Source organism: Cebus imitator, unplaced genomic scaffold, assembly GCF_001604975.1.
Source record: "Cebus imitator isolate Cc_AM_T3 unplaced genomic scaffold, Cebus_imitator-1.0 Scaffold384, whole genome shotgun sequence".
Classification (NCBI taxonomy): Eukaryota; Metazoa; Chordata; class Mammalia; order Primates; family Cebidae; genus Cebus; species Cebus imitator.
Window position 1 is genome coordinate 755,085 of NW_016107699.1, and position 12,404 is coordinate 767,488.

General features: G+C 54.0%; 1 protein-coding gene across 1 annotated transcript in view; it reads left to right on the forward strand.

The window, feature by feature from the left end:
* The window catches only part of KCNQ1 (potassium voltage-gated channel subfamily Q member 1), a 392,318-nt gene that overhangs the window by 357,940 nt on the left and 21,974 nt on the right, over positions 1-12,404 (forward strand). The window lies entirely within an intron of this gene.

The window sequence follows — 12,404 nt, forward strand, 5'->3', positions numbered from 1 at the left end:
TGGGAATGTGGACAGAGAAATGGATGAATGGATAAAGAGGTATATGGAAGAATGGAGAGATGGAGGGAAGGAGGGCTGAATAAAGAGATGGATGGGTGGGTGGATGGATGGATGGATGGATAGATGGATGGATGGATGGGTGGATGGATGTGTGGATGGTTGGAGAGACAAATGAATGGATAAAGAGGTGGATAGATTGGAGAAGAAGAGCTGAATAAAGGGATGGTGGGTGGATGGATAAATAGGGAAATGAAGAGATGGGTGGGAGGATGGATAGATGAGTGGTGGACGAATGGATGGATGGGGAGATGGAGAGAAGGGAAGGCTGGATGAAGAGATGATGGCTGGGGGTGGGTAGATGGAGAGATGATGGATAGGTGGATGGGTAGATGGATGGAAGGAGAAAACAAAGGAAGGAAGGGTGGATGGAAGGGAGGAAGGGAGAGGGAGCAAGCTGTCTTGGATGAGTAGCCAAAGGACCTCAAGCAAGGGTGTCTCCCTTAGGAATACATGTGCCCCAGAGTCCTCAAGGCTGGCATCCCTTCCTGCTCCATCTGCCTCTGCCTGCTGAGCAGACCACTCTGCTGTCCTACTAAGGCCTAGGTCTTGACTCTGGACTCTTCTGGACTCTTCTGGACTCTTTCATGCTCATGAGAGGGACTGTTGGAGCTTCCTGGTCAGCTTGGCCAGTGCCTCTGGAGCCTGGCCTGGGATCTGGAGAGAAAGCAGCCATGCAGAGGGCCCCAGCACTATGCCCATCTGAGGCAAGCTCTGCATACTCAGCTTTCCTTGCGGACTGTGGGCAGGGGTTGTCCTGGCAACCATCGTCCGGACACCTGCTGCGTGCTGAGCACCATGCTGGGTGCTTCTTGTGCTCTCAGTAGCCCCGTGTGGTCAGTACCAACCCCTCCCCAACTTAACCCCATGCTCAGGGTGTCAGTGAGGGTCCCAAGCCTGGAGCGGCCAGGTCACAGCTTGAACCTGGGCAGCCTTTGTTCTCTGTGGGTATTGGGGATGTGTAGGCTGCCACTGCCACCGCAACATCCACACTCCCCACTAGAACCCACATAGGTCTTGGGGTGCCACAGCAGGGAGCCCATCGGACCCCTGAGCTTGGCGGGGGTCTTGTCAGGGAGCTCATGGGTACCTCTGGGTTCTGAGAAGCTATGCTGAGGCCCCACAGGATGGTTCTGAGTTCGGGGAACCCTCTCCTGGCCCTGTGGGTTCAGAGGAGGTCCTGGGAGCTCACCTCCTGTAGATCCAAATGCCTGGTCTCTGCCTAGGATCCCCACCCCGGTGTCCCATCCCAGAGCCTTTGAGAGTAGGGACAGGGTATCTTGTTGCCAACCCCAAGAAGGGTGAGGCACCAGGATGCCTGACAGCAGAGTTGCAGGGGGCTGGCACCATTGCCCCAGCCCTAGGCTGTCCCCAGTCCCTCCTTGAGCTGTCCCGTCCATGTGTAGGCAGAGGGGCAAGTGGAAGACTGTTCAGGAGAGGGTGGGAGCAGACAGGGGAGTAGGGTGGAGGCCCTGGTGGCACTGGGTAGAGCTGCTCCCAGCCCTTCCTGCCAGGCTTTCCGGAGCTCCAGGCTCTAAGGCTGTACCCTCTCCTGAGGCAAGCTGCTCAGGGGGTCTCCAGGCTGTTTCCAACAGCTGCCTGTGCTGAAAAATTAAGTGCTGCTAAGTCACCACACACCTGTCGGGGTAGAGGGGACTTGGGGGACCAGCCAGCTGGATATGTTCCCTTGCAGGCAGGCAGGGCACTGGGGAGCCCAAGTGTGCACACAGCACTGGGCGAGGGCTCTGTGAGATGAATGTGAACAGCTGGCAGCCTGGGCTTTTGGAGATCAACAAGTCCCTGAGGAAGAGGACGGTAGCCAGGGGCGAGCCCTTGCACGCCTCTGCCCAGCCTGGGAAACTCGCCGTGGCATTGTGGTTGAAGGGTCAGCAGCCACCGTGCAGGGAGTGCCTGCCGCAGTGTGGAAAAGACAAGCGGGCAAAGTGGATGAAGATTCAGGTCGTGGGAGGCAGACGTGAAGGGCAGGGTGGTCAAGACTAAAAAGTGGAGTCAAGCTCAGTGCTGGTGACAAAATTTGGGGAGAGGGGCCTCCTGAACAGGGGGGGAGAATTTCAAGAGCCTTTTGTGAAAACAGTCAGGCCACTGAAAGTGAGACCATACTCACCCTGAGGTCCAGCAGTCTCCTCCTCCTGATAATCCTCCCTGGAGCAGTAATGCCCCTGGGGGTAGGAACAGCTTCTGGGGTGTGTGCATCACAATCCAGGAGTGGTGAGAAGCTGGACTCTGACTGCCTGCCTTCCAGGGGGAGCAGGCAGCCACCCCGTGTTGAAGCCACGCTTCCTATAATGAGGGCCTGGAGGCGGCAGAAAGGGGGCTATAGGACTCTGACTCGAGGGCTGACCGTGATGTCTACTTAAGCAAAGAAAGTGCTTGCTGCTCCTGGAACATTCTGGCTCGCTCCCACCTCAGGCCCACTGCCCTGGCTGGACTCCCTGTGCCGAACGCTCCACCCAACTCACGCTTCCAAAGTCCCCTGCTCAGGAGGCCTTCCCTGAGCCCCCACTGACTGCATTTCAGGCGTCTCTAACTGATGCCCAAGCCCTGAACCACACAGGTGCCTGTTCAGGGCTCCTTGAACGCACAAACATGTGTCTGTGACCACAGCCCGACCCCTGGGCCATGGCTGCCCCTCTGCCTCTGGAGATCCCCTCCAAAACCTTGGTCCCTGTTCCTAGAGGATGTCAGCGCTCAAGAGCAACAAAGCGCAGTGTCACTCCTGACCCAAGAGACAGAGGGAACCCACCTCACCCTAGTCCACATGCCTGACCCATGACCCAGGACCCAGGCCTATGGTGCCAGCCTGCCCCCAGCGCTGCTCCACAGGCTAGCTCTGCACACGCGCCTTCAAGGGTTAACGGTGCAAGCTCCTCACAGCACCAGTGCGCTTGCCTTTGACATGAAAATGTTTTTGCAGCAGGCCCGGATGCCAGCATTTTTGTGGTTGCAGTCAGATGTTTTTAACTACATTGGACAGAACCCACGGCAGCCCTTTCCGTGGCTTCAGCCAGTTTCTGAGCCCTGCGTTGAACCCCTCTTGCACCCCAGGATGAGAATCACACCAGTACCCCCGACCCCCAGCCTTGTGCAGACACTGATACCCTTAGGATGAAGCTGACCCCAGTCCTGGCAGCCACCCCAGCAGGCAGGGGGGGACCTGCTGGGGCATTTCAGATCCTCAGCAGCATCTACCCTGTGAAAGAACAGGTTCCCCAATTTTGGTTCGTGGTGCCTGAGATGACGGCTTCAAATGACGTCCCTGGCCAGAGAGGCGGAGGATGCTGGGCAGAGCCCTGGGCATTAACTCAGGGCCGTCACAAAGGTGGCGAGAGCTACCCTGGGCCTGTTAGCGCAGCCGCCTTCCCACAGGGGCCCACCGGACACGGCCCACCTTCTCTCCTCCATGGCAAAGGTAAAATGTTAGACTCGAAGAGACATGATATCCCTTTGGGATGCAATTTAAATTCCAGGAAGAGACCCTGAATCCGGAGTCACATGTATGTTAGAAACCTCTGGCACTCTACCTCCCCAGCCAGCACCCACAAGCTTTGTGCAAATGCTCCACATTTGATTTTTATTTTTTTTTATTTTTTGAGATGGAGTCTCATTGTCACCCAGACTGGAGTGCAGTGGCGCGATCTTCAGCTCACTGAAACCTCCGCTCCTGAGTTCAAGCAGTTCTCCTGCCTCAGCCTCCTGAGTAGCTGGGATTACAGGCACATGCCACCATGCCTGGCTAATTTTTTTATTTTTAATAGAGACGAGGTTTCACCACGTGGGTCAGGCTGGTCTTGAACTCCTGACCTCGTGATCCACCTGCCTCAGCCTCCCAAAGTGCCGGATGACAGAGGTGAGCCACCAGGCCCAGCCCACATTTACATTTTAAAAGCCCTGAGTAGGCCTGTGGTGAAAAAAACTAACTTTTGTGTAATCCAACTATTCCCAAACTCTATCTACAAAATCTTTTTCTCTTTTATTATGAAATTATATACATTAACACCTAAAATTCACTCTCCTGGCAAAGAAGTGACAGGACTGTCTGAAAAATACATGGTTACCCCCATGCACCCTGGGTCCCACAGGATCGAGACCCAGTGTTGGCTGGCCCTGAGTGGGAGCGCATGCCTCAACTTCCGAGCCCTAGGAAAGTCTTGTCTGCTCTTCCACGCTGTGTCAGGAGACCCAAGAGTGTGGGGTCGGGAATGGCACCCTCGTGCCCTTGTTACCACATCTGTAGGTACACGGTTTCCCTTTCTGCACAGTCACACCCCAAGCCCTGACTTGAGCGTGTAGACAGGCTGCAGTCCCCGTTCCTGGAGCCACCATCCCAGCTGTGGCTAAGGATGCACACAGCGTGTGCATCCTAAGGAGACCCAGAGGTCCTTAGAAAGCGCCAAAAGGCCTTTCTCCAAGGAAGAGTAAGGCTGGTGCCTCTGCCATGTCTGAGCCGGATGACAGGTGCTGTCAGGGGACTTTGCCACACAGGGTGAGGGGCCTAGAAAGGCCCCCGTGGTCACTTCTCCACCAGATGCCCTCCACCCCCACCTCCACACATAGATGGCTTAGAGGCTAGAAGCCCCCAGAATGCCGCCCACCCTGTCTCCAGTTCCCCCCCAGCCCAGCTGCTGGTCCCTAACTCCACCCACCTGTTGGGTCCTTAGCCCCAGCTGCCCAGAGCCCCCAGCCCCTGGCCTAGTCTGATGACCCAGGCCCTTCCCCCTGCCCAGGCCAGCCCTGTGCTCAGCTGCCAGCACAGCCCCCACCACACACTCTCCCAACAGGTGTCTCCACAACTGCCAAGAGATGGCTCAGCTTAGCTGCTCTTCCTGCCACCCCCAGGCCCAGCAGAATTATGTCTGGGAGGGTGGGCCATGTGCCTCTCAGAAGGTTGATGGCACAAGAGGTTCATCCCACCACCCAGACCCACAGGACCCACCTCCTGCTGCAAGCTCCAGCCTGAAAGGAGCCAGGCCTCTCCAGCCCCTTTGAAAAGACCAACTGGACATTTCCCAGGGACATTTCCCAGTACCCTCACCTGGCCTTTGTTCATTGGTTCATTCATTCATTCAACAAGTATACGCCAACCATCCCTGTGCTCCAGGCATTGGTGGTCAGCCAGATGGCCAAAGTCCCTCCTCCCAAGGGCTGTGGCCCACTTAGGAGGACAGATGATGACAGAGCATTCTGTGCTCTATACCTGACCATGTGCTCAGGGAGGAGCCAGAGGAAAGCAAACCAGAGTTAAAGTGAGGAGTGGGCAAAGCTCGTGTGAGGCCCAACCCACCCTCCCCTGGGCAAGCTGGGGATTTGGGAATGGGAGACAGCCAACACCTGTCAGCCCCTACACGAGAACAGAAGTCCAGTTGAAAACACATCTGAAACAGCAGGGTCCAAACACCAAGTGCTGGGAGCCTTCTTGACATTGAACTTTCCTTGAATTCCTGAGATAAACCCTATGTGATCTTGACTCAAGTCCAGCTGCTGATGCATCTTTTGGATTCTGGCATACCTGATTTGGGCCTATAATTTTCTTGTGTTTCCTTGAGCAGTTTTGGTGCCTGGTTTTACCTTGTCAGATGAGTTGAGCAATCTCCGCTTCTGGCTAGTGCTCTGGGATATATGGGATGGATGTTGTCTGCTTTTTTAAGAAATTATAGAAATCACCCCCAAAAACTAGACTGGGAACCTTCTAGACGAGGGTAGGTAGCTGGCATTTCTGGTTCCCCAGTGGGTTTGTGTTTCTTAGGATTTTCTACCACATAACCACTTTTGGTATTATTTGCCTTAAAACATCCATCATGTTGTGTTTTCAGTTTTATTGACATGAAAGTATATATCATATTCACTTAGAGTTATTCAATTCCCTCGTATCAGTAATTATTCATTCATTTTCATTCCTAATTCTTATTTGTTACTTTACTTGTTTAAGGTTTATCTATTTTACTGGCTCTTCAAACACCCCGCATTTGGTTTTATTGGTCAATTCTATTTTCAAAAAAATTTTCTATTTTGCTAATGCCTTTCTTTGTTTACTCTTTTCTTTGTATTTGTTTTGGTGTTTTTTGACTATATCTTTGAGTTGAAAGATAGCACATTTATTTTCAATCTTTTTTATTTTCCAAAATTGCCATCAGTATTTCTCCAAATACCTTTAGGAAGCCTCCCTCACTCTTGGTGTGTAATCAGCTCATTGTGAATTCATCCTAAGATTTCCTCTCTGCCTTATTTTCTCGTTAATTAAAGAATTATTTAGAAGGGTACTTTTTTAACTTCAAGATATATCCATCTGTTGCTATTTTTATTAATAATTTTCTATTTTACTTCTAAGTATACAGACTTTTTGAAATTTATGGAGCTTTACTTTGGTGCCTAATAGGGTCATTTCTGTGACCTTTTCCTATGTGAGTGGAGGCAGTGGAGTCTTTTCTGTTAATCATGTTATACCTGCTGGTGGAGTCTTGCGATTCCTCCACCTCGTGACTTACGCTGATGTTGGCTGGTTGGTTTTCCCACTGTTGTTTGTCAGTTTCTGAGAGATGGGCGCTAGGACGGCCAATAATGTTGTGGATTTCTTGATGTTCTGGTTTCGTTCATTTGTTTTTCCTTCCCTGTCCCCTGGACCCTTAAAGGCTGGGCACATGTGTCCTTACATCTGGGGAAATGGTCTCCACTGCGGGTTTGAGTCTGCATGGCTCCCACCTCCTTTCCCTCCTGCTAGAGTGCCTCTGGAAACTTCTGGAAGCCATGTCCTCCATGTCCCCTGGCTCTTCCTTCATCCCATCCTTTCCTCTCCCTGACCGAGCTATCAAGGGGGAGTGCCTGCCCCCCGCCTCCACTGCTGCTCATCCTCCCCTGGACCATGCTGGGCCTTGGCCATCTCTGGGTCGGCTTCTCAGCCCATCTCAGCGAGGGGCTCCTTAACCTTTCTTCCTTTTGCAGCTGCCTGAGACGTTGCCTCCATCTGAGGGCCTCGGCCCTCCTCCAAGGCCGGGTCTGGCCTGCTCTGCTCCCTTGGTGGGAAGCTTTCATCTCTGTGGAGTGGGGTGGGTCTCTCGAGTGTCCAGTGGCCCCTGGTAGTGCTATAGCTCCATGGGTGTCACAGGGCTGGCTCCAGAGCCTGGTGCCCTGTGAGAGTTCCGCTTCCTCGCCTCTCAGCTGTGTGACTCCAGGTGCGGAGGCCCCACATAGGGCAGGAGCACAGCTAGCAAGAGGTGGGAAGGCGGCTGTGGGCCTGACAAGGGTTGGGGAGTGTGATGAGAATGGGGCCCGTGGGTCTTCACGCCACGCACACTTTCTCGTGAGGTTTCAGTGGAGCCACAGGGCCACTGTGTGTCCTGAATCATTGCTCTGGCTGAGGGAGTCTGGGGACCCATGAGGGCCAGATGGATGGGCTCAGATAGGGTGGGAGGCCACTGGGAAGTAGCTGGCAAAAAAGCCTCATGAGGGCAGAGCCCTGCTGACCCACAGTGTCCCCTTCCCCAAGTTGTAATTCTGGACTGTTCACAGTGGCTTCCAAGGTCTTTGGGATGCGCCTTGAGTGCTGCCCTCCCGCTGGAATCCGTCCCAGCCACTCAAGGTCCCGCCCTCTGCTCACCTTGTTTCCTGTGCCTGTGACACCTTCCCACCTTTTCCTGGATAATACGTACTGGTCCTAGAGGGGTCCCTTAAAGGGTGCATCTTCCAGGCCACCCCTGTGGTCCTCTTCTGCAGCCACATCCCTGCTCTACATGCCCCTCCCCCCAGCAAGTCTGTGAGCACCACGGTCATGTCACAGCTACAGAAATGTCCCCATTCTACCCCTGTCCCTACATGGCAGAGTGGACTTTGCAGGGTGACTAAGTGAAGGATGCAGAGACGGGGAGATGATCCTCGGTTATCCAGGGGCCCGAATGTGATCACAAGGGTCCTTCTAAGAGGGAGGTCAGAGGGTCAGTCAGCGGAGAAGACGGGGACGGAAGCAGAGCTCAGAGAGGGTAAAGGTGCTGTGCTGCTGCCTTTGAAGACGGAGAGGGGACCACAGCCCAGGAGCACAGGCAGCCTCTAGGAAACTGGAGAAGGTGAGGAGTGAATCATCCCTAGAGCTTCCAGGAGGTATCAGCCCTGCCAACACCTTGTCAGCACGGTGAAACTCCTGGCCTCCAGAGCTGCGAGACTACACACGCATGCTTGCAGTAACATGGCACCACAGTGCAGGATGCTGATACAAGCACCAGCACAGCGCCAGGCCCTGGGGTACAGTGTGAATAAGGTGGACAGGACCATCCCTCCTAGGGATGTCCCTGTAGGAGGTAGAGGTGGGGAAACTGGGACAGGTATTAAGCCACTATGGCAGGATGCAAGTATTTAGTTAGAATTGTGCTAAGTGCTGTAAAGAGAACTAACGGCTATCTACTAGGTTTTGAGCCTATCTAGGGTATTAGCAGAGGTGCCCCAAGGTAGCTCCCTGTGAGCTGAACCCCAAAAGATGGGTGGAAATTAGCTCAACTAAGTGGAGAGATGGGAGAGCATGTGCCAAGGCCCCAAGGCAAGAAGGAATGAGCCTGGCCTGTGGATCTAAGAGGATAGAGAGGACTGAGTACAGGCCAAGGAAGAAAGCTAGGGAGGGAAGGTGGAGTCCTTGGCAGGGGTTCCACTCAGAACAGGGAGAGCCCCAACGGATGTGAGGCAAAGGAGCGATGAACACGTCTCACCACTGTAAGAGCTGAAATTCACAAAGGTAGCATATGCCAGAGTAGCACACTGTGAAAAATGAACAATTAAAGAAGCAGAAAGAGTGCTTGGAAATATAAATTATGCTGCTGAATTTTTTAAAAAATCAGTAAAAGATGGAAGTAAATCTCCCCAAAAGTGGACTGAAGACTGAAAGATGGAAAATCAGAGAGAACAGCCAAGAAACATGGAGATTCAATCCAAGGACATCCAACATCCTGCTACTGGAAGTTCCAGAAAGAGAGATGAGAAGAAATAGTGATTAAAGGAAGGGCCCACTAAGAACCTGTAGCAGAAAAGAGCAGTCACTGTGTCATCATGCCCTTCAGAAAGAGCAGAGATAAAGAGAACACTCTAGAATCCTCTCAAAGAACTAACAGGTGATTTACCAAACCATGGGCCTCTAAACAGGTCAATCTTCAGTAGAAAAAATTTATGAAGAGAGATGCCTTCAAAATTGTGAAAGAAAATAAAATTCTATACCCAGCCAAAGTATCTGTCAAGGGTAAGGATACAATAAAGACATTTTTAGCCACTCAAGAACTTACAAAATTTTTCCAAGTCACGGCAGGAAAAAAAAAGTATGAAATTTTCTATTACTTTTCTTAGAAGGTCCTGGAGTATGTGCTCCAGCAAAATGTGGGAGGAAACCAAGGAAAAGGAAGGTACCAAAGACAAGGAGGCAGGAGACCCTACACAGAAAGAACAGGGAGGTCCAAGCCCAGCAGCTGGCTCAGGGCTAGAGGCCTCCAGCTCAGGCAATCCAGGCAGGAGCGAAGGACACGATACTCCTGAAGAGGATGCCCAAGAAGAAAAAATAGACAGGACTGGGAAGAGAATCTGCAATGGAGCTTTCAAAACAGCAGCAGATCTCCAAGGAAGGTGTTGTTAGAGAACAGAGTAGAGATGCAGGAGAACCCAGAAAGGTGATGTGAGCACAGTACCCCCTGGCTCTCTGGGGGACCTGGACACTGGGCATAGAGGAAGCTGTGCTGGACAATTAGAGGGAGGGCAAGCCTAGGTGGGTGAGAGCTCAAGCCTGACCTTCATAGAAAGAAGATTCTAATAGCTAAGATTGACAAGTCAAGAAACCACGTGGCCACATGTCACCAAAGAGGACCAGTGTCGGGCTTCCAGGGAGTGGAGCTGGACATGCACACTGAGGCCTGGAGGCTTGTGATTATCCATCGTACAGCAAGCCTGCCCCTTCACAGCACAAACACCTTGACACACACCATCACACACTTGCACACTCGACACACACATTCAAACACACCTGTGCACATGCATGCACACATATAACCAACTCTTCTAGCAATGGCCACCCCCAGCTGAATGAAGTTGAGGCTGTTCGTGGAGGGGCCAGGGTAGAGGAGGGGTGGGTGAGGAAGTCACGTGGAGGCCCTGGGAGGAGGGAGGCAAGGCCCAGGGGTGGAAAGAAGACAGATACAAGGGGGGATTTGGAGACACAATCCCCAGACTTGGTGGTGAGCCAGATATGGCGGCGAAGGAGGGCAGTCTTCAGAAAAGACCCCCAGCTTCTGGCTTGGCCATATATTGGCCAATGATTCATCCAGACAGGAGCAGACAAGATGACATCCAGGGCCTGACAGGTTCTGAGGCGTCCACACAGAGGTGTTCGCCTGGCAGGTTAGGCTGTAGGGCTCAGCAGGGAGATTGAAGCTGAAAACAGAGCCTGCCACATGGAGGTGGTACCTGAAGAAGGGGTGTGGATGAGGAGAGGACAGAGTGGGAATGGGGCCACTCGAGGGGTGAACGGAGCCTTGCAGTCCAGGAAGCAGCGGCCGGGGGTGGTGGGAAGAAGACAGTCAGGAGCTTGGGAGTCCCAGAGGCCCCCGGGGCAGCTTCAAGGAAGGAACGTCCCCTGGGTTCCATGCCATAGAGCCACAGAATTCGGTACATGGCCTGTCTTGGTGCCGTGCAGCATCCATCATGCCCCTGGCACAGGAGGGTATGCTGATCAGGGACACGAGTTCCCCTGCCGGACACAGAGCAAGTGCCCAGCGAGTTCTAGGGCCTGAGTGACTGGGCAAGGACAGGGCAGGCGGGTATGGATGGAAGCTGGCTCTGCCCAGCAGAGGGGGCTGGGCCAGGGACTGTGGGCCAGCTCCCAGCTCAGACATTGGTCTGCACGTGAGGACGGTGCAGGAGGTGTCATGTTCCAGGCCTCAGCCTGGACAGGGCAGTCCCATGCGCAGAGGCAGAGTCATGGGAGAAAGAGTACAGAGCACGTGTGAGGCACTGCTTCCCAGAGGCAGGATGGGGGCTGGGGCCAGGCTTCTCCCCCCGCTGTCGGGTGTGTACCTTCGTCTCCCAGGAAGCCAGTTCCTGGCAGGGTGGGCTCCACAGCCGGGTGCCCAGGCTGCAGACCCAGATCGACGGGAGGCCAAGGGAGGCCTTCCACAGACCTTCAGAGCCCTCAGCCTGCTCCGCTCAGCGTCCTTCCAGGGAAATGGGCGTTTCCTGTGGGAAGATGCCAGGGGCCCCGGGTGCTGGAAGAGCATATACCACTTGGGGCGAGGGGGCAGGGGCGCCCCAGCTCTCTACTCGCCAGTGTCCCTCCAGACCTCCAGCCCTCGCTGCCAGAGGCCCCACCCATGTGCCTGGAATCACACCCTGGACGCTTCCTTCTTTGGGTTAGATGTCGTCGTCTTCAACAAATATTTTCTGAATGTCTGCTATGTACTCGACTCTGGGAACACAGGAGAAAGTATGTGGACCTGCCCTTGAGGAAGTCAGTACAGTGGGGCCACAAACAATAAACAGACAATTAATTATCCTCCGAAGAGCGGCGTGGGGGCAACCCTCCCAGAGCAGTCAGTCATTCACACTTCAGTATGAATGAGTCTCCCGGTACTTTGCTCGGTAACGGACTGGACCAGCACGGCCTCTGCGGCGGGGACTGGGGCAAGCGTGGAGTTTGGAGTAGAGAGAAAGGCAGGGCAGCTCCCTCCCACAGACACTTCACCGCCTCCCTACACGTACAAGCTGCCTCCCCAGGGCCGCTGGGAGCCCCTTCCTCAGACCCTGTCCCATCAGCATGGTCTCGGCCCCTCCTGCCCCATCCCCCCTCCCCAAGGCTTCGTCCTCCCGCCATCCTGGAAACGATTTTGTTGTCTGCAGGGATTATGTGTAACTGCCTGTGAGTTATAAGCCTCCACAGCAAGCAGCCTGTTACCTAACCAGGCCTGGCTCATGCCAATGTCTTGAGTAATTATTGGGGGGCGGGGGCTGTCCAGCCCGCAGCAGAACCTCTCCGAGGGAGTGCTATTGTTTCTCATGTCAGCTGCATTTTAAGGCTACATTTCACGTCAGCTGTGACTTGGAAGGAAAGAGGGCCCGGCCTTTGAAAAATGAAGAAATTGAGCTGGGGCTGGGGGTGGGGAGGGCAGGGTAACCCTTTGGGCCCCAGTATGCCCCAGCTTCCCAGGGGCTCCTGCCAATAACCAGGCCAGCTGGGGGTCAAAACCCACGGCCAGGCCCGGCAGCCACCACTTGGCAGCGCTGATGGAAACCGCCGTGCGGTTCCGCGCAGACAGTCACGGAAACTCGGGCAGACCCGCGTTGGGTGCGCCAGGCCGGTGTGGGAGCACTTTCCC